This window comes from Podarcis bocagei (genome assembly GCF_964188305.1).
Source record: "Podarcis bocagei genome assembly, chromosome: 5".
Taxonomy (NCBI): Eukaryota; Metazoa; Chordata; class Lepidosauria; order Squamata; family Lacertidae; genus Podarcis; species Podarcis bocagei.
This window is the reverse complement of record NC_138129.1, coordinates 86,616,434-86,642,314: the sequence shown is the minus strand read 5'-3', so window position 1 is coordinate 86,642,314 and position 25,881 is coordinate 86,616,434. Positions and strand designations below refer to the sequence as shown.

The 25,881-nt window shown below is 44.3% G+C and overlaps 2 long non-coding RNA genes across 4 annotated transcripts in view; one reads left to right on the top strand and one right to left on the bottom strand.

Moving 5' to 3' along the window:
- Positions 1-11,579, bottom strand: part of LOC308587146 — a 34,275-nt gene extending 22,696 nt beyond the window's left edge. Inside the window, exons 1-2 of one of the 3 annotated variants that reach the window (XR_014008228.1) lie at positions 11,289-11,579; positions 8,730-8,826 (exon numbers count right to left, since the gene is read on the bottom strand). This is a non-coding gene — a long non-coding RNA (uncharacterized lncRNA). Of the gene's footprint in view, positions 1-8,729; positions 8,827-9,899; positions 9,964-11,288 lie in introns of those variants that run through there. The other 2 variants (XR_014008229.1, XR_014008230.1) reach the window with 2 other exon arrangements.
- LOC308587189 lies at positions 10,231-21,069 on the top strand. The gene is made up of 3 exons (XR_014008280.1): positions 10,231-10,321; positions 13,434-13,526; positions 20,909-21,069. It is a non-coding gene; the product is annotated as an uncharacterized lncRNA (long non-coding RNA).
- Positions 21,070-25,881: the final 4,812 nt, after the last annotated feature.

The following is a 25,881-nucleotide window of genomic DNA, read 5'->3' as shown; positions in this document are numbered from 1 at the left end:
GGGGATGTGTCACAATGAAGGACATGACACGGTTACTTTAGCTACCTTGCTTAACAATGGGCATTGTTCCCCATAATATTTATTTCTCAAATATATCTTTCAATGGGTTAAGTGGTTTTATTCAATTTATTTAGAAAAGATCTAGAGCTGGCTTCATCCAGCACGGTGCATTTCTGGACAGGACAAGAAACACCTTGCAAACACACACACTTTTGAACATGGAGGGGTCACCAGGGGACAACACTTCCGGCCTAGACGACGGCTGCTGTTTCTCACTTAAGAGTTAAAAATAACCCCTCTCGACACCCTGTAGTAATCTGTCCAGTATTAGGATGGACAGGAGCAGGGCTTCACCCTTAGACCTACTCGTCCCCCTGTTTCTTTCAGTTTCTGACCAGTGTGTTCTGCCAATAAACAGCTTTCCTAAGGTTGCAAGGAAGTGAAATGTTATGAGTTTGTGGGTGCCAGACTCCCCTGTGTCATAAGTTTCTGGGCGCCAGGCACTAAACCCCTGGACACTGAACATCTGGGGAGTTGATCTAAGCCTTCTTTAAAGGAACCCCAAGCTCTAGATTTGATTATTGGTTATTAAAAACTGGTTGAAACCCTTTTATTTCATTTACAAAAGTCTGACATGTGATTATGATAAAGGTTTATAGACAATGGGTGACACATTTATTGATCCTTCTTGTAAGTTTTTATTTGTCTACTTTAATGTATTATTTATCTATAGTAATCAGTAAGGGGTTGGGGCGGGAAGCAGTTTTGAATATGAAACTGGTGGATGACTGTCATTAATCCAGATCCCTTTCATAGAATCATAAAATATTAGAGTTGTAAGGAACCCAAAAGTCATCTAGTCCCACAAGAAGCAGTGGCCTCTCCTTCCTTGGAGGTTTTAAACAGAGATTGGATGACCGTCTGTCATGGAGGCTTTCGCTGAGATTCCTGCATTGCATTGGGTTCCTTCCAGCTCAAAGATTCTATGATTCTATGAAGTTGAGCTGAATTAATAACAGGCATCCACCAGTTTCATATTCAAAACTGCTTCCCACCCCAACCTCTTACTGATTACTGTATATAAATTTTACATTAGACATATAATAACTTATGGAAAGGATCAATAAATGTGTCACCCATTGTCTATAAACCTTTATCATAATCACGTCAGATTTTCTTTTGTGAATGAAATACAATGGTTTCAACCAGTTTTTAATAGCCAATAATCAAATGTAGAGCTTGGGGTACATTAAAAAGGCATAGATCAATTCCCCAGATGTTCAGTTTCCAGGGATTCAATGCCTGGCACCCACAAACTCATAGCATTTCACTTCCTTAAGGGGAACAATTCATATTGTTAAGCAAGGTAGCTAAAGTAATGGTGTCATGCCCTCCATTGTGACACATCCCCCTGCTGAGTGACTTGGCTGAGAAATTTGGGAAGAGCAACTATTTGAGTACAGTTGCTCAGAAGAAAAGAGGTTTTTCAGAAAATGCAATTGACACAAATGATGAAGATTTCTTCATCCCGCTTATAAGTAGGATCTCTTATTCTTTCCACAGTCTGTTTCTTTTGCTATCCGTTAAGATTTAGAAATATAGGGAATCAGGTCATGGTTAGATTAATTTTTTAAAATTGTCCTCAGAGCCACCTTAGATATCTAGAACCCATTCCCTGATTATTTCCCCTCTTCTTCCCTAGATTTCGAAGTCTCCAAAAACTCTGTGGGCTGCTGGTCTCCTGCTGCCGAATTTGGAAAATCCATCCCCTGGTCTGTGAACAGTGGCAAGGAGGTTGATGTAATCAAAACGGGAAGCTGGAGTGGTAAAAATAAGACAAATATATGTAAGACTATATGACCAGGGGATGGATGCCACCAGTGCTTCTACCAATGGAGAGTGTTGATCTTTGTTCATGAAGAACAGGGAGGCCAGAGAGAATCTGGATCTTGCCGGGGGGGGGGCAGTTCCCTGATTCAAGAAGAGTTCAGGGATGGGATGAGGAAGGGAGGAAGGGAGAATAATGTAAGCCACCTTGAGATCATGGCTTGTTAGACACGCATCATTTCACAACACAGTAATTCAGTTTTACTAGCATAAAGGTGAAGGTAAAGGGACCCCTATCCATTAGGTCCAGTCGTGGACAACTCTGGTTGCGGAACTCATCTTGCTTTACTGGCCAAGTACATCTTCTGGGTCATGTGGCCAGTATGACTAAGCCGCTTCTGGCAAACCAGAGCAGAGCATGAAAACGCCGCCAGAGCAGTTCCTATTTATCTACTTGCACTTTGATGTGCTTTCAAACTGCTAGGTTGGCAGGAGCTGGGACCGAGCAACGGGAGCTCACCCCGTCACGGGGATTCGAACCGCCGACCTTCTGATCAGCAAGCCCTAGGCTCAGTGGTTTAGACCACAGCGCCCTTTCCAGCCTCGGGAGGAATTCATGCAATACATCCACACACTGCAGTCAATATACTAACATGTCGCGATACACAGTTGGGAAAGCTCTGCTCTAACCACTACACAACACTGGCTTGCTTGATCCAAAGAAAGAATAGCATTCTCTCCATTGTTGTTAGGTGGATCAATTGAACCAAGTGGTAGCAAGGAAAAGAGAACATGTACAAACACCCCCACGCCCACACACCCCCCACACACCTGGAAACAAAGGATGGAGGGGGGAAGAGTGCATTTGTTGCTGAGGGGGGTGGAGATCAGCTTTGTTGAGTGACCCAGCAAAGTCTCTCCATTTCTGAGTGCAAAGCTGAGTGGATATGATTTCCGCACTGCACACACTCCCGCAAGGCACTCTCCTGCAAATGGGATGCTGCTGCTGCAGCTCTGAAGATGCCCTTATCTCAAAAAGCCAAAAGTGTAGAATACAACAAGGCAGAGGAAGAAGAGGAACAACTTCAGAACGACGCGGCTAAGTGTCAGAGGCAGCCACAATAAAAGGAGGGGGGAGAGAGAGGCAAGGCAGTTGTGATGGAGACTGAAAAGGAACATTGGCAAATCCGACTTTCTCTTTCACAGGTAGGAGAATGGCTTTGAAAAAAGCTGAACTTGTGCAGTTCCCATTGTGCTTCTGTGGGCGGGAAGGGGGGCAGGCCAGGTGGACAGAATCCAAAGATGAACAAGCTGCCTGCACACTGTGTAACTGTCCTTTGTGAAGACTTCCAAGAAACTGTCTTAAAAGGAGGAACGAGCACAGGAAGGAATACTGATGAGGGACCCTGGCCTAATAAAGAGTGGAAGCAGACACTGTAGGCTGCAACCTACAGATTGCTTACGTAAGGGTAGCATTACCGAGTTCAACAGGATTACTCTGGAGAAAGTGGCTTGACGATAAAGATATCTCTCCACGGAAACTGAGGCATTCAGAGGTTTCTCCCCCTGCCACACTCCACTGTTTTAAACAAACACTTCAGAGTACAATTCCACACGAACCAATTTGATAAGATTAATGGAGTCTGCTTTATTAAGTCTATGGATGGACAAGCTTTTGAGAATTCATTCAGGGCTTAACACATGGGCTCCAATTGTGCCAATGTGTATACCATTAAAAATGAGAAAGGAGAAAACAATGGTTAGAGTGCAGCTCAGTATATAAAGTTTCAGACAGAAACCAGAACCCCTCTCCCCATGCTACTTAAGATAAGCCCTAATCTTTGGCCCTCCAGATGTTTTGGCCTACAATTCCCATCGTCCCTGACCACTGGTCTTGTTAGCTAGGGATCATGGGAATTGTAGGCCAAAACATCTGGAGGGCCGCAGGTTGGGAGTGTCTGCCCTAAGCCAACATGCGACAAGTGCAGGTGGGGGGTTCTGCCCCTTGTTGCTCTTGTCACCATTTATGAAGCTGTAGCACCCTGCTTGTGGTTAACGCTTAGCTGGAATGAAATATTCAACGCAGCAATAGAGAAATTAAAATAATTATTTATTTGTCAGACAAATAAATGAGAGACACAGTGGTATATGGTTACCAATGCTCTGCCTGCCAGCCCTCATGGCCAGCACTTATATTCCCTCAGCCCAGTCCCCTTGCTCCTCCTTTGGCTGCCTCTGTCCAATCAGCCTGGTTGAATTTCCTATTGGCTGATTGCTAGAACCAATCATATAAGATACACCCATTTCCTATTACCTTTTATGGGAGACAGAGAGCTATATTTTCTTCTATTTATAAATGGCCAACAAGTAGCCATTAACCTCTACAAGGCACCTTAATTACCAGATAACCTTTGGCCCCTCTTTCCCTATTCCCTACAAACCAGATGGTTTTTAATTTCATTTTAAACAGAGGCTCGGCAACCAGATGTCAGGAGTGATAGTGCTTCCCGTTTGGCATGGGTCTGTGGTCTCTTCCAACTCTAGGACTCTATGTCTCTATGAAATAAGAATCTAACATCTAAATTTCATGCTTTCTAAATCCTTTGCATAATTACATTTAAGCCTATATATTTAATACATTAATATATATATATATTTAGAAGAAAGGGAACTTAGTAAAAAACCAGTTTCCAAAAGCAACTTCCGAGAGAAGCCTCTTAGTTTACAGCCCCCCTTTTGCTGCTAAAACAGCTGCTGTTCTAAAAGCAACTTCTTCAATTTACCCTTTGGGCTTAAGTCTAAAATGGGAGGCATAATAATTGTTTTTGCAACTTGATTATTCTGTAATTTGTAAGGTCAGTGACCTCGCTTCTCAGCCTTTTTATGACCGCAATAAACCAGGGGCCCTCTTTAAGATGAGCACATCTGCCGATGCACTCACTGCCTGGCATGAGAGATGCTGCCTGGCATGAGAGATACAGATATTTTAAAATATATTTTAAGCTCATTTTAAGAATACAGGTGTCTGATCAAAATATAAGCCTTGATTAAAATGCAGACTATGAACAGATGCCTCAAAGCAAGTGATGCTAGCCTTGGAAGGAGCTGCAGTCTCCCTCCGAGTGAGGCATTCTCAGTAAGATAGCTGAGAGAGCCGCCCCCGTGCCCTGGTGTGGTTTGCCTTAGCAATGAAAATGCTACAGATTTAGAAAGAAAGCTTAACACCTCTAAGTTAGTCAGTGACTTTCAACTCCTTACCTCCCTTAAATTTAAACTAGTGGTTGTGGAAACCCACAGTGCCACAGGCACTCTCACAACTGTGTTCTCCAGAGCACATTGTTCTGAGGAAGCACTCCCTTGGCTGTTGCTAGAGTGAGGCCTGGAGAAAGGTGTGGTGGTCCTGGTGGTGGCAGCAGAAGCAGCACACTCATGGAAAAAATGAGCAGTGCAACCGGAAAACAATTTCCTGCATCTGAGAAAAATCGGCTTGGGCCTGTCTCATTGTTTCATTCACAGTAGCACATGTAAGAAAGAAAGAGAAAGCCCTGATATTCACATCCCTGTAGTAAGCTCGGCTGGACCGGTCTTGTTCAGGCTGTGAGGGCTCCAAAATCCTCTTTGCTATGGTGGCAAGCCCATGCAAACAATTATCATTTGTGATGATTCAGTTGCCCAATTTACGCACGTTCAATATGTGCACAATCGCTCATATGGCATCGCGCTGAACCCAGAATTGACCCCAAAATGTCACAAATACATCACAAAAAAGGGGCGGAACAGGGTGTTTGAAGGTTTTCTCAATGGCTCTTACAGTACCTCATAACATGGTCACACTGACCATTAGGTCCAGTCATGACCGACTCTGGGGTTGCGGCGCTCATCTCGCTTTATTGGCCAAGGGAGCCGGCATACAGCTTCCAGGTCATGTGGCCAGCATGACTAAGCCACTTCTGGCGAACCAGAGCAGCACATGGAAACGCTGTTTACCTTCCCGCTGGAGCGGTACCTATTTATCTACTTGCACTTTGATATGCTTTCGAACTGCTAGGTTGGCAGGAGCAGGGACCGAGCAACAGGAGCTCACCCCGTCGCAGGGATTCAAACCGCCGACCTTCTGATCGGCAAGTCCTAGGCTCTGTGGTGTAACCCACAGCGGCACCTCAGAACATAACCCCGTGTAAATTGGGGGTGGGAGTGGTTGCCTGTTCTTTGTGTTGAGAATATTTGAGTATTTTCTCCTGTTGAAACCACTTTCATTTGATAGAAGACTTATTAAACTCACTGTAACCTTTCAGAATATAATAGGGGCAAAGCAGTACTGCCCACAGTAAGATTAATCACTGACAGCAAGGGAAATGGGGAACATATTTCCTCATCTGCAACCTCTGCCCTGGCAGCAGACCTGGTTTCAGCATCAAAGGGGAATGTCGGGTATGGCTTTGTCCCGCTTTGCCATTCTAGTGAAAACGTGGCCTTTCCTTACTTCCCATCTGCGACAGACACTCTCTGCAGGGTAGTTTATTAATTATCCCTAAATATAAATAGAAATCAGCAGGTGTGTGAGTTTCTAGAAATGGCACTTTAATTGAATTGCCGAGCTATACTTGCACTGGACCATCAGTCGTTACACATGCATGCTCAAAAACACAAATAAATGTCCTCATACCCCACCCTGCCTTCTTTTAGATTGCTTTTATCCTCACAGGTCCTTTTGCATTTCTTTTTTTAAAAAGACTTACTGTAAAATGGGATTTTACTGTGTGTTTGTCACTCAAGTGGATGATGGCAGTTCTAGTAAAGGTAAAGAACCCATGGATGGTTAAGTCCAGTCAAAAGTTAATATGGGGTTGGGGCTCATCTCGCATTCAGGCCGAGGGAGCCGGCGTTTGTCCACAGACAGCTTTCCGGGTCATGTGGCCAACTTCTGGTGCAACGGGACACCGTAATGGAAACCAGAGCACATGGAAATGCCGTTTATCTTCCTGTCACAGCAGCACCTATTTATCTACTTGCACTGGCATGCTTTCCAACTGCTAGGTTGGCAGGAGGTGGCAGAGCAATGGGAGCTCACTCCAACATGGGGATTCGAACTGCTGACCTTCTGAATGGCAAGCCCAAGAGGCTCAGTGGTTTAGACCAGTGTTCCCCAACCTTGGGCCTCCAGCTGTTTTTGGACTACAATTCCCATCATCCTTGACCACTGGTATTGCTAGCGAGGGCTGATGGGAGTTGTAGTCCAAAAACAGCTGGAGGCCCAAGGTTGGGGAACACTGGTTTAGACCACAGTGCCACTTGTGTTTCTATATGAGCTCTACTTCTAGCCCCATGAGGCAGTGGTTATTTTGGAATCCCAAAAATTCAGAAGTCCAACTTGATGCTGGGTAATGCACTTGGGGAGGATTCTAAAATGGCTGTCTCCTCAAAAGGATGAGAGTCGAGTGGTTCCCATAGAGAAGTATCATCACTTGCTTGGGTAAGGATGTGGGAGGGGGAAGGGGTGACGGGGGAAAGAAAACAGAGCAAAGGGAAGTAGGGTAAGAGTAAATACCGGGGAAGGGAGGAGAAGCTAGCAAGGAGGAAGGAAAGCATCAGACAGGGATCAGGGAAAAAGGAGAAGTAAACAATTTATTAGTGTGTCTTAGGGTGATATTGACAGAGGAGGGTAGCCATTTTCTGAATGGTCTTATCCCCCACAGTATAGATTTTAATGCTTTAATTTCCAACATACCCCAAGTCGTGAGCTACATTCAAGTCCATAATCAAGAGACAGAAGAATGGAAGCTGCTCTTCACAAACGCTGAAATGAATCTACAGTTTTCTTCAAAACACTAATGCCCCATGTTCACATGGTGGCGGCAGCAATGAAAGGGAATGAGGCAATATGTATCCAGCAACTGTACAAAGACAACAATCTTCCACCCAACGAAAGAAATCCATAATTTTCACTGGGGGAAAGGCAAAGAAACCCCAACCTAGTGCAAACCTGGTTGGGAGGGGAGGAATGGTTTCCAGCCCTAGTCCACCAGTGACCCAAATAGCTCAGTGAAGGCTAACTTAAGGGTGGGTGGGAAGCTCATGGGGCAAAATGCTCCTGAACTCCAGTGTGGGAAGCTTCTACTCCCTCCCACTCCCATGGGGATCCATGGAGATCATGACATGTGCAAAAACTCTTGCCCACCATTGCTCCTCACCAGCCATGGGCAAAGGGGTTCCAGGACCTAATTTGGCCTAGAATGCAGCTTCTTTGGGGGGTTAAGGTTACCAGATTTTTTTCAATGAATCCGGGGACACTTTTCAACTTCCTACTAAAGAAGATGGATTTTGTCAGGGGACTGATTTGTAAATCTGGGGGTCTGTCCCCGGGAAACAGGGACATCTGGTAACCTTAGGTTAAGTCTGATTATGTTACAGTAGAAGAGACTGCATGTGCCATCAGAACCTTGTGTGTCATTTCATGCAAGACTTCTGTAAAAAAAAACAAAAACAGCATGGAAAGTTATTGCCGAAGAGAGAAGCTGCTGTTTGTTTTTAAAGGTGGCTTTCCTCATATCTTTGGTGGTATAAACTCCTGCTGTGGAAAAGCATCCATGCAAACTCTTTTACATACTCATAGGTCATCTATGAATCTCTGCTGGCACCATGTTCGTTGCCAGTTTTCTCAGGAAGTTGTTCCTATGAAAGGCTTTACTTCTGGGGATCAGGAAACTTTTAATTTCTTTCCCAATGTAAGCATTTTTAATGTGTGTGGGGTTTTTTTTGGGGGGGGGATCATTGTGGAGGAGAAAAAGTAGATTGTTTAGCAGTCTAGGCTAACCTACATTTCTTTCTCCGATATTTCTATAACTCTTTACCAGACAGCCATCAATTTTTCATTCAAATTATTTCAGATATTTGTGACTAACCTACATTTGTGCAGTTCTGGCAGCTCTGGATTAAACTCGTCTCTGGAGAAGATATGCATATCAAATGTGCAACATAATTCTCATGCAAACATCTTATCTGAAAATGAATGGTCAGGAAAGAAATATATGTTTTTTTCAAAGATTATCACAAAATTGTTCTATTGCATTATTTTAAAAATGTGCCGTGGAACCAGGGGGTGAGGTGGGGAAGAAAAACTGGGATTTGTTCTATCAAATTCATTAGCAACATGATCATAGCTTGTGCTCTCCACCCACTTGTTTTAAAATAGCACAATGTTGAATTCCACCCCTTTACTACAAACATTTCAACATAAATTAACATGAATGTTATACTTCAGCAGACACGGTCATTTCCTGTATAGAATATGCATTTCCAGAATAAAATGCGCAATTGAAAGAAGGATTTATATGTGGTTCAGTGGCAGTACAGGGAGCAAAGGAAAATGTCTGTAAAAAGTGTGATTTGCCCACAGGAATCCATATAATCCAGGACACAGTGCTAAGTGGTCCCTCCATGCAAGAGGATGGCAAGCTTGCACTGAAAACCTCATGAAGCAACATCTTGAGAGGGGTGTTTTTAGCTCCACCCGCCCTTTGCTTTGGAAGCCTTATAAGAATCTGTTGAAGGAGACAGACAATGGGGAACATCAAGGGAGGGGTGTTTCTAGGACTAAAGAGAAATTCCCTTGTTATTTTTGCTGTTGGGTGCTGCATGCTTTTTAAGTACAGTGGTACCTTGGGTTACAGACGCTTCAGATTACAGATGCTTCAGGTTACAGACGCTTCAGGCTACAGACTCCGCTAACCCAGAAATAGTACCTCAGGTTAAGAAATTTGCTTCAGGATGAATACAAAAATCGGGCGGCGGCGGTGCGGCGACAGCAGGAGGCCCCATTAGCTAAAGTGATACCTCAGGTTAGGAACAGTTTCAGGTTAAGAACGGACCTCCAGAACTAATTAAGTTCTTAACCCAAGGTACCACTGTAATCTTGTTATATTTATAGTATTGGAATGTACCATATTTTTCCGTGTATAACACGCCTTCGTGTATAAGATGCCCCCCCCCCTATTTTGGGGGACTCAAATTTAAGAAAATATAGTGGTTGAGCTTTTTTTGGGGGGGGGGCTGGAATGCAGAAAATCACTAACCCGGATGACAAACGCTCAGAATCGCTCATGTCGCAGAAGCCAACTGCCGTCTGTCTACTTGCCAACAGCAGCCGGAATTTGAACACCCAACTGCCACTGCGGCAGCCAATCCATGGCAGCCTTTGCAGCAGCAACCAATCACTCATCAAATCGCCGCTGACAAGCTGTGGCTCGGAGCTGCAACCAATCACCCGTCCCCACAATGCACCACCTGTGCATAAGACGAGCCCTGTTTATTAACATTATTTTTGAGTACCCCCCCCCCAGTCTTGTACATGGAAAAATACGGTGATTTTTTGGGATGTTCCATTTCCGGTTGATTGGCAGTGCTATCGGCAGCGGGGAGGACTGCAGGGCCTGCTCCCTTTCAAGGCCTTCACCAGCCGGCCTATGGGGTGGAGCCCGGGCCCTCACACTCCCAGGTACTGTATTTTTCGCTCTATAGGACGCACCAGACCACAAGATGCACCTAGTTTTTAGAGGGGGAAAGCAAGAAAAAAATATTATTTCCCCCCCAGGCCCAAAGAGCAGCTGACAGCAACTAATTGACTATATGGAGATGGCAGAAATGACTGGCAGAATCCGAGACCAGGGAGAAGAGTTGGTGGAAGAAGATTGGAGGAAATTTAAAACTTATTTGCAGAAATATTGTAAAATTTTTGAATGCTGATGACATTGAAATGAATTGAAGGGGTTCTAGCAACAAGGTAAAATGTAAGATGGGATTAATAATAGATAAACTAATAGGACATGAATTTGCTGAACCAATTTTTAAAAGGGATACAAAAATGGGAGACGTGAGGAAGTCAGGAAAATAAGTTAACTAAAGATGAGAAATTAAGAAAGAGGGAATTTTTGTTTTCTTTTATATGTGTTTTTTCTTTTTCTTTCTTTGTGTTTAATGTTTGTATTTTTGTATTTTGTAATTTTGTATCTTTTTCGTTTTTGTATTTTTCTAAACTTTTCTATTGATAAAACCTAATAAAATATTATAAAAAAAACAAAAACAAAGAGCAGCTGACAGGCTGCGAGCTGCCTCTCCAGCTGGGGGGCTGGAGAGGCTGCACAAGGCTAAAGAGGAAGCCAAGGCAGTGAGCGGGATGGATCGCGCTCACTGCCTTGGCTTCTTTAGCCTTGCGCACCTCCCGCAAAAGCCCACAGGAGCCACGCACCGCGTCAGTCCCTTCTCCCTCCTGGGGAAAAGCCTGCAAGAGCCGCGTGAAGCTTGTGTGAGGCTCTTGGGGGCTTTTCCTGCCTGCCTGCCTGCCTCCTGCATTCGCTCTATAGGACCCACAGACTTTCCCCCTTAGTTTTTAAGGGGGGGAAAGTGTGTCCTATGGAGCGAAAAATGTGGCACTTACTTACGCCATGAGAAGTGAAGTTACTTACCCTGGGAAGCCGAGGCACCATCTGCTGCAGAGAGGACTGCAAGGCCCGTTGCGTGGGGCTGGACTCACTGGAGCAAACTTCTGGGGAAGTGATGGGGGAGGGTGGGTGTTCTGCTGTTGTTTCCCTGCTCCCTGCCCATGTGTTTTCAAATGTTCTTAGGCAGTCGGTGGCATTTTTGTTTTTTTGCTCTGTTCCTGGTGGGTTGGATGTTGGTCTGGGGCTCCGGATTGGTTTAGTTTTTGTCAGGAATGAGCCAGCTCCTGGTGAAACTTCACAGCCTGCTTGCAGAACAGAGAGAGTTAGATCTGCAGCCGGCTGAACAGTGCCCAGTGCCCAGTGCAACTGCCACAGGCATTGGAATGCTGGTTGCCGAGGGAACGACAGAGAGCAGGCTGGAATGCAGCCAAAGCTCTCTGTAAGATCAATTAGGCACGAACAGGCAAGGAGATAGTCTGTCTGAACCGGATCAGGTTGGAGCTAAGCCAATAAGTCCCAAAAGCGAGCGAATGGGGGTGGGTTGCTAGACAGGAAGAAAAACCAAAGACGTAAGAGTCGTAAGTCATTCTGTAGATCCCAGAATGACTTTTTAGAAGGGTCATCTGAGTAATGATGCTGGGTGCTTTGTTTAAACCGTCCGGAGCTACCTGTTGTTTTTGGCAATAATGCTCCTTTTTAATTACCTACACCAGGCATGTACAACAGGACGATCACAATTTACTGGTCGATCGTGGGGATGTAACAGGCTGATCATGGGGTGTTTTGTGGTGATCCCCAAAGAAGCTTAGAAATTGTTTTGCACCTCCTTCCCCCCCCCAAAAAAAAACACAACTTTGGGCAATGGCAATGGGTAGATCACTGCCAATTTTTTAATAATGGGAGTAGATTGCAGTCTCTTGGGAGTTGGACGTCCCTGACCTACGCTTACTGTGTTATCCAGCTGAGAACCTGGACTCCTGACAGTTTTGGTATAATTGTATCTCCCCACCCCCCCACTGTTTTATTGGCTATAGTATTGTTTATGCTTTGTTCTCAAGGGAGAGGGTCAGGGCTGCCTGGCAGTGGGGCCCAGCCAACAGAATGGCTAGGGCAGGTTTCATGGGCGGGGGGGATGCACTGGGACACCCGATCTCAGTGATCACGGGCAGGAGGAGGAGTTACGCTAAGACCAGACCATGTCATTACCGAGGAGGCAGGCTTAGTCATTGTTTGAAGCCTATCCCTGCCTCTGGGTCTGGTTTTGACCGGAAGGATACTGGAATCACCTCAAGGTGCTGCTGTGCAATGCCATGTCAATTATTCATAAGACCACTGCCATCTATGACTTGATCGTGGATGGAGGACTTGATCTGGCATGTGTAACAGAGACTTGGTTGGATGAAGCAGATGGGCCGGGTCTTGCCAATGCTTGTCCACCAGGTTTCTCTTAGGCGCAGAAACCCTGGTCATAAACCCCCATTGTTTAGCCCAGACACTGAGGTCCAGCGGTGAGGGCCTTCTGGCGGTTCCCTCCCTGTGAGAAGTTGAGGTTACAGGGAACCAGGCAGAGGGCCTTCTCAGTGGTGGCACCCCCCTGTGGAATGCTCTCCCATCAGATGTCAAGGAAATAAACAACTATCCGACTTTTAGGAGACATCTGAAGGCAGCCCTGTTTAGGGAAGTTTTTAATGATTGATTCTATGAATATTATTTTGGGAAACCCAGCCAGATGGGTGGGGTATAAATAATAAATGATGATGATGATGATGTTTTAATACATTCCTGTTTCTTTGTTGTAAGCTGCTTTGAGCATGATTTCTTTGTAGAAAAGCAGCCTACAAAGAAAATGAAGGAAGGAAGGAAATCAAGCCACCCAGAAAGGTTGCAATCCTAACAAGACTTATCTTGGCCCTCTTTAATTCAATGGGACTGACAGCTGAGTAGACATAGTTAGGATTACAGCCATGGATGGCTTTGTGATGGTCAGTGGTGTAGCGTGGGGGGTCAGGGGGGGCCAGCCGCACCGGGCGCAACATCTGGGGGTTAGGGTTAGGGGGCGCAAATCCACGGGTTAGGGGGCGCAAATTACTTGCCTTGCCCCGGGTGCTGACAACCCACGCTATGCCACTGGTGATGGTCCATTAACTCCTTCATTCACTTTGTCTTTAGGGCACTACAGGACTCTGTTGCTTTTGCTACCAAAGACTAACAAGGCCTGCGAACTGCAAATTTATGAACTGGAAAAGGAAACACACAGGCAAGGTAACTGATCTGTAAATATTTGTTGACAACTGAGAAATATGTGTGCATTGGGTGCTATGTTACATAAAAAAATAGGTGTATTTCCACATCAGTGGATATTGAAATGGAACAAAAGCTTGTGCAAAATAATACAATTGCAGCAGAACTAAAAGTACTGAATACAAATGATAGTTAGAATGGATTGGGGCAAGTTTGTACAGTGGTACCTCGGGTTAAGTACTTAATTCGTTCCGGAGGTCTGTTCTTAACCTGAAACTCTTCTTAACCTGAAGCACCACTTTAGCTAATGGGGCCTCCCACTGCTGCTGCACCACCGGAACACGATTTCTGTTCTCATCCTGAAGCAAAGTTCTTAACCTGAAGCACTATTTCTGGGTTAGCGGAGTCTGTAACCTGAAGCGTATGTAACCTGAAGCGTAGGTAACCCGAGGTACCACTGTACATTCCTAGTTTGAACTGGAGATATACACTTTTTTCCTCCCACTCTCTTAGTCATCAGGTGACACCTTACACAAACCTCTGAGCTTTCCATTGCACAGACATTCATTGATGGTAAACAGATTAAAAACGTTAATCCAAAGAAGTCCATGGGACTTACCTTATTTTATTCTCTCAGTATGCCGAAGAATTGATGTTTTTGAATTATGGTGCTGGAGGAGACTCTTGAGAGTCCCATGGACTGCAAGAAGATCAAACCTATCCATTTTTTTTTTAATGGGCCTTAAATACCATTTTATTTTTATTTTTTAAAAAATTTTATTCAATTTTCACCAATTTTTTAAACAAACAGAACAACACAAACAGACACAAAAACAAATAACAAGTATAGTTTCATATCCTTATTTTCTTATAACTTATTTCTCCGACTTCCCCATACCTCCCCTTTCTGCATCCCATTTCGAAAATTTTTGTTTCAACAAATCCTTACTCTTAGTTTTATCTAATTTGTAATCTCCCTTTTTCTTTAAACTTAACCCTTACAGCTGTTAACCCCTTAATTTTTTCAAACCAACATCATTCTAACATTCATTGATTTTGCAATGTTTCTTAAGATAGTCCTTAAATTTCTTCCAATCCTCTTCTGCCGCCTCTTTTCCCTGGTCGCGGATTCTGCCAGTCATTTCTGCTAATCCCATATAGTCTATCACCTTCATCTGCCATTCTTCCAAGGTGGGTAGATCTTGTGTCTTCCAATACTTTGCGATGAGTATTCTTGCTGCTGTTGTAGCATACATAAAGAATGTTCTGTCTTTCTTTGGCACCAATTGGCCGACCATGCCCAGGAGAAAGGCCTCTGGTTTCTCAAACCTAACCATTCCTGAAGCTGAGACTCCAATACTTTGGCCACCTCATGAGAAGAGAAGACTCCCTGGGAAAGATGGAGGGCATAAGGAGAAGGGGAAGACAGAGGACAAGATGGTTGGATAGTGTTCTCGAAGCTACCAGCATGAGTCTGACCAAACTGTTTCGGACACAACTAAACGACAACAACAACAACAACAAGCCCTGTGAGGTAGGCTAGAACCAGGGAGAGCGGCTGGCTCAAAGTCACCAGAGAAACTCGTGAGTGATTGAAAAATTGCGTCCCAGTCTCTCCAGCACTCTTCCTGCTCCATTCACTTTGGGTGGCAGAAAAGAAAAGTAAGGTGCCCTGCCAGGAAATAAAAGATTTTCTATCTCTTTTAACATCACAGGTAAAGCCAGCACCCAAGAACCACACTGAAATGCTTTCTGAAATCATCCTCATTGTGCAAGATTTTCTCTTCTTGTCTCAAAAGCAGGTGGTTGTGGAGGAAGACAGTCAACCTCCCATTCCATCCAAGTCTCCTGCTGTGATTAGAAACTCAAATCATTTTTCTTCTTCTCTTGTAAAAAAAGGAAGAAAAAAGTTCCAGGTGTAGAAATATTACTTTTGGTGTGTTGATTACTATGACAACCCTTCAGAGATTTGTATCTATCTTTATGTCTGAGGTTTTGCTCTCACTGAAAAGAAGAATTACCTGGGTTGGATCTTGATGGCCATTTATTTTTAATCGTTTTCTTTGGATACCATCCCGACAGAGAAAAGGACCCAGATTTATTTCTTTTAAGGTCTCTTGCAACAAATTCTGTACTTCACATTCTCTGCTAGTCTTTTCGATAGGAAAAGGAGCTCCCCACCTTGCAAGAATTGAGGGGAAATTGTTTTAAGAAGTCTAACGAACAAACAGGGATATCAGACAAAAGCTGAGGATTAAGAGACAGGCAATTTATAGAAGAATTTCATTCCAATAGATGGGCATTGGTCTTTTCAAAGCTTAGTTGTGAGGCTGGCCCATGTAACTTTTTCAGCTGTTAAATGTTGAAGAAAACTAAGCACAACAAAGCATCAAACATTAAAAACTTCCCTAAACAGGGCTGCCTTCAGATATCTTCTAAAAGTCAGGTAATTGTTTATTTCTTTGACATCTGATGGGAGGGTGTTCCACAAGGTGAGAAGGCCCTTTTGCTTGGTTCCCTGTAACTTCACATCTCGCAATGAGGGAACCGCCAGAAAGCCCTTGAAGCTGGATCTCAGTGACCAGGCTGAACCAATTCCCTAGATTGCTGCCTCCCTGTTTCCTCTGCTTGTAATTGATGCAGAGAATCCAAATGCTGCAACACTGAGGTAAAGCTGCTGTAAGTAAAAGGAGATATGTTGCCATAAAGACATACTGCTGGAGGGGGTGGGGCAGTACTAAGCCCATAATAGTTGAAGCCTGTTCCACCATTTGGTTTTCTGTAGAATCAGTGGCGTAGCGTGGGTTGTCAGCACCCGGGGCAAGGCAAGTAATTTGCGCCCCCTCTGCCCTAGGGGCAGAGAGCTGCGAGTGCGAGCGCGCGCCCCCCCAGATGTTGCGCCCGGTGCGGCCGGGCCCCCCTGCACCACCCACGCTACGCCACTGTGTAGAATGTTTCCTTTCAGTAGGAAAATAGCTCAAATGGTGTTCGGTTGTGATTTGTGTTGCATGTGATATAAGTGAATGGGACACAAAGGCAGTCTTTCACTTTTATGTGCGCGTTATGTGATTTGTTTGTTTGTGCTAGAGTACTTTGTGCCCACAGCTAATGGATTCTCTTGACTCACCTGGGTTGCATAAAGAAAATTAATAGGACTACAGAATATGAGGGAGATGAGATGGGGCAACTTTCATTTTCCACAGTTAACATTTCTGTTCTTCCTACATTGTTTTAACTTATTTGACTGAAGATGGAAAGTTCACTGGTGATGAAGGAGTCAATTCAGCTGTTACACATCTGGAACCCTCTGAATAGGGCTATAAAACTGCAAATCTTCATATATAAATCTTCTTGTGAATTAAGGATGCTCGAGGAATTCATTCTTTTGAATTCTGATCTGTGCCTCCACATACTTTGATGCTTTCTTAGATCATCCTGGTTCTACACTTCCTAATATTCCATCAGAGATCTTGGCTAGCAACAAAAAGGTAGCCAAATGCAAAAGAAAGCTGTTTAGAAGAGTTCGTTTCGGGAGAAAATTAGTTTAAAGCCCACATTTATATGTGATTTGTGTGTAGACTTGAACAATAAATAATTATCACACTGATGCAAGAATGGAACAGATTTGTGAGTGAACACGCAGGAAACTGCTATGAACAGGAACCTGACTGATTTACCTGTCTCTGCTGGAAAATACATTTGCTGAACTTTGAAACTGAAATAGTACTGCACTGCTAGGTACCATTGCTTACACTGAGATTCGGTAATTTATTTCTGCATTCCAAATTTGATACAGCCTAAGCAAGAAGAACAATGGTTTTCAAGCACATTCTCATCCATTTCTCTTTAGCATCACAAATAGTAGCTTGCATAGCTATTCCTTCGTTCTGTGATGGAAAGAAGAAAGGCAAAGGCTGTCAGGGGAAGCTGGTTACCCTAGGGAAGAATAGCAGGTCTTATTCAAAGTGACCATAAGAGTGCACAAGCACACCAAAATTCAAAAAATTAGGTACTATGCAGGGATGGGTCAGTGTTTCCCAAAATGGGCATTACCGCCACCTTGGAGAGCGGTATTAGCCTCAGTTGCAATTGGGAGGCATTGAATAAAAATAAGGAGGCAGTGGAAGCATAAAGAAAGAAGAAAATTTCTGTATCCAGGAAACAATTCCAAGAAACAATTCTGTATCCAGGGCAGCTGTCTACCAGCTCCATCTGGTACGCAGGCTGAGACCCACCCTGCCCGCAGACTGTCTCGCCAGAGTGGAGCCTACTCAGCTTATCTCCTGCTTGGACTACTGCAATGCGCTCTCTGTGGGGCTACTTTTGAAGGTGACCTGGAAACGACAATTAATCCAGAATGTGGCAGCGACCGCCGAGACCACATAACACCAGTCTTGAAAGACCTACATTGGCTCCCAATACGTTTCGGAGCACAATTCAAAGTTTTGGTACTGATCTTTAAAGCCCTAAATGGCCTTGGCCCAGTATACCTGTCCGGATGCTGAGGTCCATCTCCGAGTGCCTTCTGGCAGTTCCATCACTGCGAGAAGTGAGATTACAGGGAATCAGGCAGAGGGCCTTCTCGGTAGTGGTGCCTGCCCTGTGGAATGCCCTCCCATCAGATGTCAAAGAGATAAACAACTACCTGACATTTAGAAGAAATCTGAAGGCAGCCCTGTTTAGGGAAGTTTCTAACGTGTGACATTTTAATGTATATTTAATCTTTGTTGGAAGCTGCCCAGAGTGGCAGGGGAAACCCAGCCAGATGAGCGGGGTTCAAATAATAAATTATTATTATTATTACTTTTGAAAAACCATTCAAACATGTTTCGTCTGTTGTGTAATGATGCTTACCACCCATTTGGGTGCTGTTACAGGACAGCAACAATGCCTCTCCAGGATGTGGCAGCCATCCTGGAAGCCAGGGGGTTTGCTGCACTTGGGTGTGTAATTTGTGTGTAATTTGAATGTTACTATGGTGTCATATTTCTCCTTCATGGATCACTGCCTTGTCATGGTGAAGAGGTTTGAATAATTAAGAGAAGCTATGAGCTATGCCGTGCAGGGCCACCCAAGTTGGACAGGTCATAGTGGAGAGTTTTGACTAAACATGATCCACCTGGAGCAGGAACCAGCATGCCACTCCGGTATCCCTGCCAAGAAAATTCCATGGACAAAAACAAAATATGGTCTGAAGTTCAACATCAAAAAAACGAAGATCATGGCCACTGGTCCCATCACCTCCTGGCAAATAGAAGGGGAAGAAATGGAGGCAGTGAGAGATTTTACTTTCTTGGGCTCCATGATCACTGCAGATGGTGACAGCAGTCACGAAATTAAAACACACCTGCTTCTTGGGAGAAAAGCTATGACAAACCTAGACAGCATCTTAAAAAGCAGAGACATCACCTTGCCGACAAAGATCTGTATAGTAAAAGCTATGGTTTTCCCAGTAGTGATGTATGGACGTGAGAGCTGGACCATAAAGAAGGCTGATCGCCAAAGAATTGATGCTTTTGAATTATGGTGCTGGAGGAGATTCTTGAGAGTCCCATGGACTGCAAGAAGATCAAACCTATCCATTCTGAAGGAAGGAAGCCCTGATCTGGAAGGACAGATCCTGAAGCTGAGGCTCCAGTACTTTGGCCACCTTATGAGAAGAGAAAACTCCCTGGAAAAGACCTTGATGCTGGGAAATATTGAGGGAACAAGGAGAAGGGGACGACAGAGGACAAGATGGTTGGACAGTGTTCTCGAAGCTAATAACATGAGTTTGACCAAACTGTGGGAGGCAGTGGAAAACAGGAGTGCCTGGCATGCCCTGGTCCATAGGGTCACAAAGAGTCGGACACAACTAAATGATTAAACAACAACAGCAACAAATGGTGTCATATTTACAACATCATTTCCTTTACTATGTTGTAAGATGTACCGTAGGTGGAAATAAAGATGCGTAAAAGAATGCAAATTGGTCACTGCATGGTGGATTGGTTAAATTCAGATCTACAGATTAGTCTGGGAGGTGTATATCTTTCACCAGGTACTACAAATACATCAGGGTTGATGCAGTGACTCTTCAGGGTCTCTGACCTCTTCCTTTTTCTTTCTTTGGTGCCTGAATCCTTTTAATTGGAGATACTTTGGACTGCACTTTAATTTTCTTGTAAGCAAAGCAGGTGTTTTACACTCACATTTGGTCATTTCCCCTAACCCCCATTTTTTTAAAGCCTGCACAAGTGAAGTTTCATGGCACTGGAGAACAGCGGCTAGGGCAATGGGGATTAATAGAAACTGACGATATTCCCCTCATCCCTGCCCCCAATTTGGATCTGCATTAATACAAATCTAGAGGGGATGTGCTGCAAAACTGTTTAGTCCCAGCTCATTAATTGACCACTTTCTTTCTTTTCCTTAAATACATGAACAAAGCAATTTAACGGGGCTCTTAAATTACCATTGGCTAAGACCAAGCATAAGCTGTGATTTTAACAGCAATGGAGAAATGCTGGTGAATCGGAGCAGTAAAACGCAGAAAGGAAAACATCATAAATCCATTCATCTTGCACAGCATCTCTTTTCCGTGATTCACGCCAGTTTCCTGCAGCCCCTGCAATTTCAGGATGATTTCACAAGATTTTCTTAAAAACGGAATCCCTGTGCTGATAATCAACGGATCTGCTTTTTGGCCCCTGTGATGCTTCGAATGAGTGCTTTCTACGTCACCAAAGTTGGTGAAGTTGAGCCTGGAGGATGTTCTGCATCTTCCTTAGCTTCAGAGAAGATCTGGTACTTTTTCACAGCTAATTAAACTGCAGAGTTAGCTCACAGTTTCGAATACATCAAGAGCAAAGTGGTTCGTGATTCTCCAAAACATGTAAAAATCTCAATGGGAAGCTTTGTTTAAAAATCTTCCACCCACTATTCTACTGCCACACAGCTTCTTGAGCCCTCACAGACATGCTCCTTCTAGGTCCATGTAAAAAAGGTAAAGGACCCCTGGATGGTTAAGTCCAGTCAAAGGTGACTATGGGGTTGCAACGCTCATTTAGAAGACATCTGAGGGCAGCCCTGTTCAGGGAAGTTTTTAATGTGTGAAATTTTAATATATTTTTAATCTTTGTTGGAAGCTGCCCAGAGTGGCTGGGGAAACGCAGCCAGATGGGCGGGGTACAAATAATACCGTATTTTTTGCACCATAACACTCACTTTTTTCCTCCTAAAAAGTAAGGGGAAATGTCTGTGCGTGTTGTGGAGGGAATGCCTACGGGTGGTATGTCTACGGATTTTTCTCCTCTAAAAACTACGTGCGTGTTATGGTCGGGTGCGTGTTATAGAGCGAAAAATATGGTACATTATTATTATTATTATTATTATTATTATTATTATTATTATTTTGCTTTCAGGCCGAGGGAGCTGGCGTTTGATCATAAACAGCTTTCCAGCTTTGACTAAATCGCTTCTGGCGCAATGGAACACCGTGACAGAAACCAGGGTACACGGAAATGCCAGTTACCTTCCCACCACAGCAGTACCTATTTATCTACTTGCACTGGTGTGTGTGCTGGTCCTGGGGGAAGGTTACCGTTGGCGTGGTCAAAGTCCAGTCCTGGGTCATGAGTCTGGAAACAGTTCACAAAGAGCGAGGCGGGGTCTGAAGCAGGAAGCCGGGCAGGGACGGGAACTCTGGAAGGACAGGTCTGGGTCCGGGCAGAAGCAGGTATTCAATGACGTTGCTCCCACAACCTGGGACCGGACTGACTGGCCTTTATCTTCTCTGAGGCCAGGGGCGGTCCCGGCCCCCAGGAGACCCGCATCTCCCACCCACACTAGAGAGCTAGTGTGGTGTAGTGGTTAAGAGCGGTAGTCACGTAATCTGGGTAACCGGGTTGGCGTCTCCGCTCCTCCACATGCAGCTGCTGGGTGACCTTGGGCCAGTCACACTTCTTTGAAGTCTCTCAGCCCCACTCACCTCACAGAGTGTTTGTTGTGGGGGAGGAAGGGAAAGGAGAATGTTAGCCGCTTTGAGACTCCTGAAGGGGAGTGAAAGGCGGGATATCAAATCCAAACTCTTCTTCTTCTTCTTCATCTCCTGGCCTTAAGGCGAGCACTCCTCCTGGGAGAAACCAGTTCCCTCCGCCTCTCTGCCCTGAGCCTCTGAAGGTCAGGAGAGGCTGGAGGGTTACTGGACCCAGGGGGAGACTCACCTTCCCCTGACAGGGCTGGGAGAGGCGCACCTGTAGGCACTGTGTCCTCAATCACCTCCGGAGCCAGAGTGGAATCATCTGGTGCCTGCTCCTGAGGATCCGGCACAGGTGCAGGCACTTCAGATCCAAGGCCCTGCCCCAGCTCAGCCGGCCCTGGAGGTGGGGACTCCTGTGCAGGCTGGGGTTCCTCCGGTTCAGCCTCTGAATCAGATTCCCAGGCCATCACAGTGTGCTTCCGAACTGCTAGGCTGTCAGGGGAGGTCTATATACCTCTCAGCAGTAACATGGCCTTTGTAATGGCTTGTAGATTTCCTGTTCAAGATATTTTTAAAGAAGCGCTTCAGCGTAGAACAGCAGCCTTGGCAACTGGTGGATCTGTATTTGGTGAAACTAAAGACAAATCTCTGGGTTCCACCTCAGGCAAAGCAGCTGAGGAAAATGAAACGATTTCTGAAAACATCACAAACATTCCTTGGGCACAGGGAATCCTGCATGGAGCTCATAGAATGGTTTTCTTGTTGCCCGGGCTGGTGGCAGAGGAGGAGGATATCTTTCAGTTCATATTTAAGCGTGGGCCTGCTTCCTGAAACAATACATGAAACTGAACTGAATCACAGACACCCTTCAAAATTTGCACTTCTCTGAATTTTGCAATGTAGTCCATTCAAAGAATGTGCACAAAAATGCATATACCAGGGTGAAGTAAGCATAGAAATGTGCATATCTTCTTGAAAACAGCATAAATAAAAATGCATTATATTTGTGCAGATTAGGAAAAGTTGCATGTAAAAATGTGTAGACCAGGATAAATTTGATGATGAATTTTCATGATCTTTTTTAAAAAAATATATATGTGAAGAATTGAACTTTAGCTTGGAAAATAGAGAAACTGAAATTGATAGAATTGCCCATCCCTAGTTGCCTCAAATACCAGAATGCTTTGCTGGGCTTCCAAAACAAGAACAAGCACAAAATAGGAGGTTTTTGTACTGCGAAATCCTTTTGTTTACGAGCTGATCTGGAGGGAGTTCTAGTGCCCCATGACACATTTTCTACAGTACTGTGCTGAAAATTTAATCCATGCTTTCCCCATTTTTCATCAATGAATGGTGAAAGACATTTCGCTTGAAAATTATCAAAAGACAGAGAAAATACAAAATAGTCATGGGTGGGGTTTTTGTTGTGCGTACCTTGTTTTTAAGGTGACCGGGGTGTGAGGGATGCCTCTTTCGCAAGGAAATCAAGTCTCAATAAATTGGAGATCTGGGCAAAACATGCACCATTTATTTACATTAAAGTGAAACTAGACAACAAACCAAATGTGCTTTCTTCCAACCATTTTCCTCAGTCCATGAACAAGGTACGTTCCTTAACATTCCCACTTCTATTGGCAATAACAAGTCCACCGGCAATTATCTCCTGCAGCATAAGGGCCAGTGAGGTGATGTGGAGAGAAAGCTATCTAGCTATGCTCTTCAGGAAAAAGTTGTCTCATATAGATATCCTAGTCTCCTTGGATCTTTTAGGAGAAGCGTATTCCTTGAAGCATCCCTTTTTGAAGTTAAGTTGGTTGCTTCCAAGAGTATGATCTTATCTGTGGTGACTCAACAGTTATTGAACTCACTTCTCAGGTCAATGTGATTCACTCTTTAAAAACCTTCTGGAATGACATGGACACTTCCTTTTCTGCCCCAGAAAGTGTTTGCAGCAGGGTGAAGGATGACTTTAATTTGTGTTGCTGCGATGCCTTTTTATGACGGCTTCATCGGTGATTGTTTCTGTTTACTGTTTAAACTGATGGATTACATTACAGTGGTACCTTGGGTTACAGATGCTTCAGGTTACGGACTCCGCTAACCCAGAAATAGTACCTCAGGTTAAGAACTTTGCTTCAGGATGTGAAGAGAAATTGTGCGGTGGTGGCAGCGGGAGGCCTCATTAGCTAAAGTGGTACCTCAGGTTAAGAACAGTTTCAGGTTAAGAATAGACCTCCAGAACAAATTAAGTTCTTAACCAGAGGTATCACTGTACTGAATTTATAACTTCCCTTGGGTCCACGATCTTGAGGAAGGCAGGGAAGAAAGGAAATAAATAACTATAGTTAAGTCTCATTTGATCCACATGGGACTTTACTGCACAGTCAACTGAGCATTGATAAAAATGGTGATAAAAATAAGAGCACTGATAAAATCGGGAGGATGGAAAACAAAGCCCCAAACTGGCTACTAAACAGGTGTGAGAATGGGTTGGTGAAATCATAATACATTTTCATTCACAACTGCTAGCCATGCAAATATTTCAATGCCTCTAAGGAAGGCTGCATCAATAAATGATGTTTCTGCAGGTTATGACTATTGGAGTGATAATGGGATTTCAAGGTACTTATCATCCATCTTCTTACAAACAAATCTGTTCAGGCTAATTCTCCCAGACTCGTAGTAATCTTACACCTGTCACTTTCATTTTATATTTTAAAGTTGGACCTAAGAAAAACATTATTGTTTTGCCTTCAGCAGTGGGGTGGGGAATTGTATAGAAAAGCTCAAACAAGAAACAGAGAAGAAAATTAGCCATGTGTGGAAATTTGTGTTGGTAGAGTGAGAATGACATTTGCCCCACTGAATTCATCTTATACCAGTTTTATTTTTTCTTCTTCGTTCACTTTATAGTAATCTAAGTCGACTGCTACTGAATCTGTAAGCATCAGTTGGATGAAGTTGAAGGAGCAGAAGAGACTGGGTCTCATATAAGAGAAAATATTCATTCCTATAACCCATGCATTGGTGGCACAGATTGAACATGTGAAGTAGGGCTGTGTGGACCACTTCTGATTCAATGTGGGACCCAATTTGGTTATCCCAGTTAGGCCCCAGTCAGACCTGAACTGCTCTGGACCCAACCTGATCTTGACGAGAGGCTTGAACTGAATAGGGGGACTTGCACAGTCCCCAATATAAAATTAGAATTTCAAACCCCAATTAAAACATGCAGTAGGTGGCATCATCTGCCCACTCCACCCAACATGCATGTTGAATCAGAGCTTTAAACCCAAATTAAATATGTGGTTGATGGTGAGTCTGGGGGATGTAGGAGATGGTGCAGGCAAAAGTCTCTCCTCCCTCTTTGGTAGCCATAGATGATTCCAGGTGGAACCAGCCTGGAGTGATCTGGGATTGCCTTGACACATTCCAAACTAGAGCTAAAGAAGTAGTACCGCACAGGTATTCTGAGGCTGCAGTCTTACACCTACTTTCCTGCAAGGAAGTTCCACTGATCTAAGTAGGACTTAGACTTGAATCAGTATGTTTCTGCGGTACAGGGCAGAACAAAAACTGTTGTGTGTCTGTACAAAAATGCATCCTAATTCATTTTTAGGGAATATAGCAGTTCAGCAGTTGACATACTGGGTATATTCTCTTTGATATGGAAGTTGAAATGATGAGCATGCTGTTCATGCTTTCTCTATATCATTTCAACTTCAGTATCAACAGATTACCCAATGGGATGTGCCCCATTGGGAATTACCCAACATGGAACCCCATAACAGTTCCACCCTTTCTCAAGTTGTTCATTTTGGGATTGTCATAATGTATGAACAAGCCTGGGACGTGGGTGGCACTGTGGGTTAAACCACAGAGCCTAGGACTTGCCAATCAGAAGGTCGGCGGGTCGAATCCCCGCGATGGGGTGAGCTCCCATTGCTCGGTTCCTGCTCCTGCCAACCTAGCAGTTCGAAAGCATGTCAAAGTTCAAGTAGATAAATAGGTACCACTCCGGCGGGAAGGTAAACGGCATTTCCGTGCACTGCTCTGGTTCACCAGAAGTGGCTTAGTCCTGCTGGCCACATGACCCAGAAGCTGTATGCCGGCTCCCTCGGCCAATAAAGCGAGATGAGCACCGCAACCCCAGAGTCGGTCACGACTGGGCCTAATGGTCAGGGGTCCCTTTACCTTTACCTTTATGAACAAGCCTATGGAGCTGAATGAGGTATTTGAAGGTTAAGAATGGTAGAGGCCTAGGCACAAGAACCAAAGAGTTAATGTGCTATGGTGCAAAGAATATGCCAGACTGAACTGATGGAATTTCAGAAATGAACTCTTCCATTACCACCTGCCTCACTGGTGCTTCACTCACAATTAAATTAAGTTGACTGTAAACACTTCTTTCACATC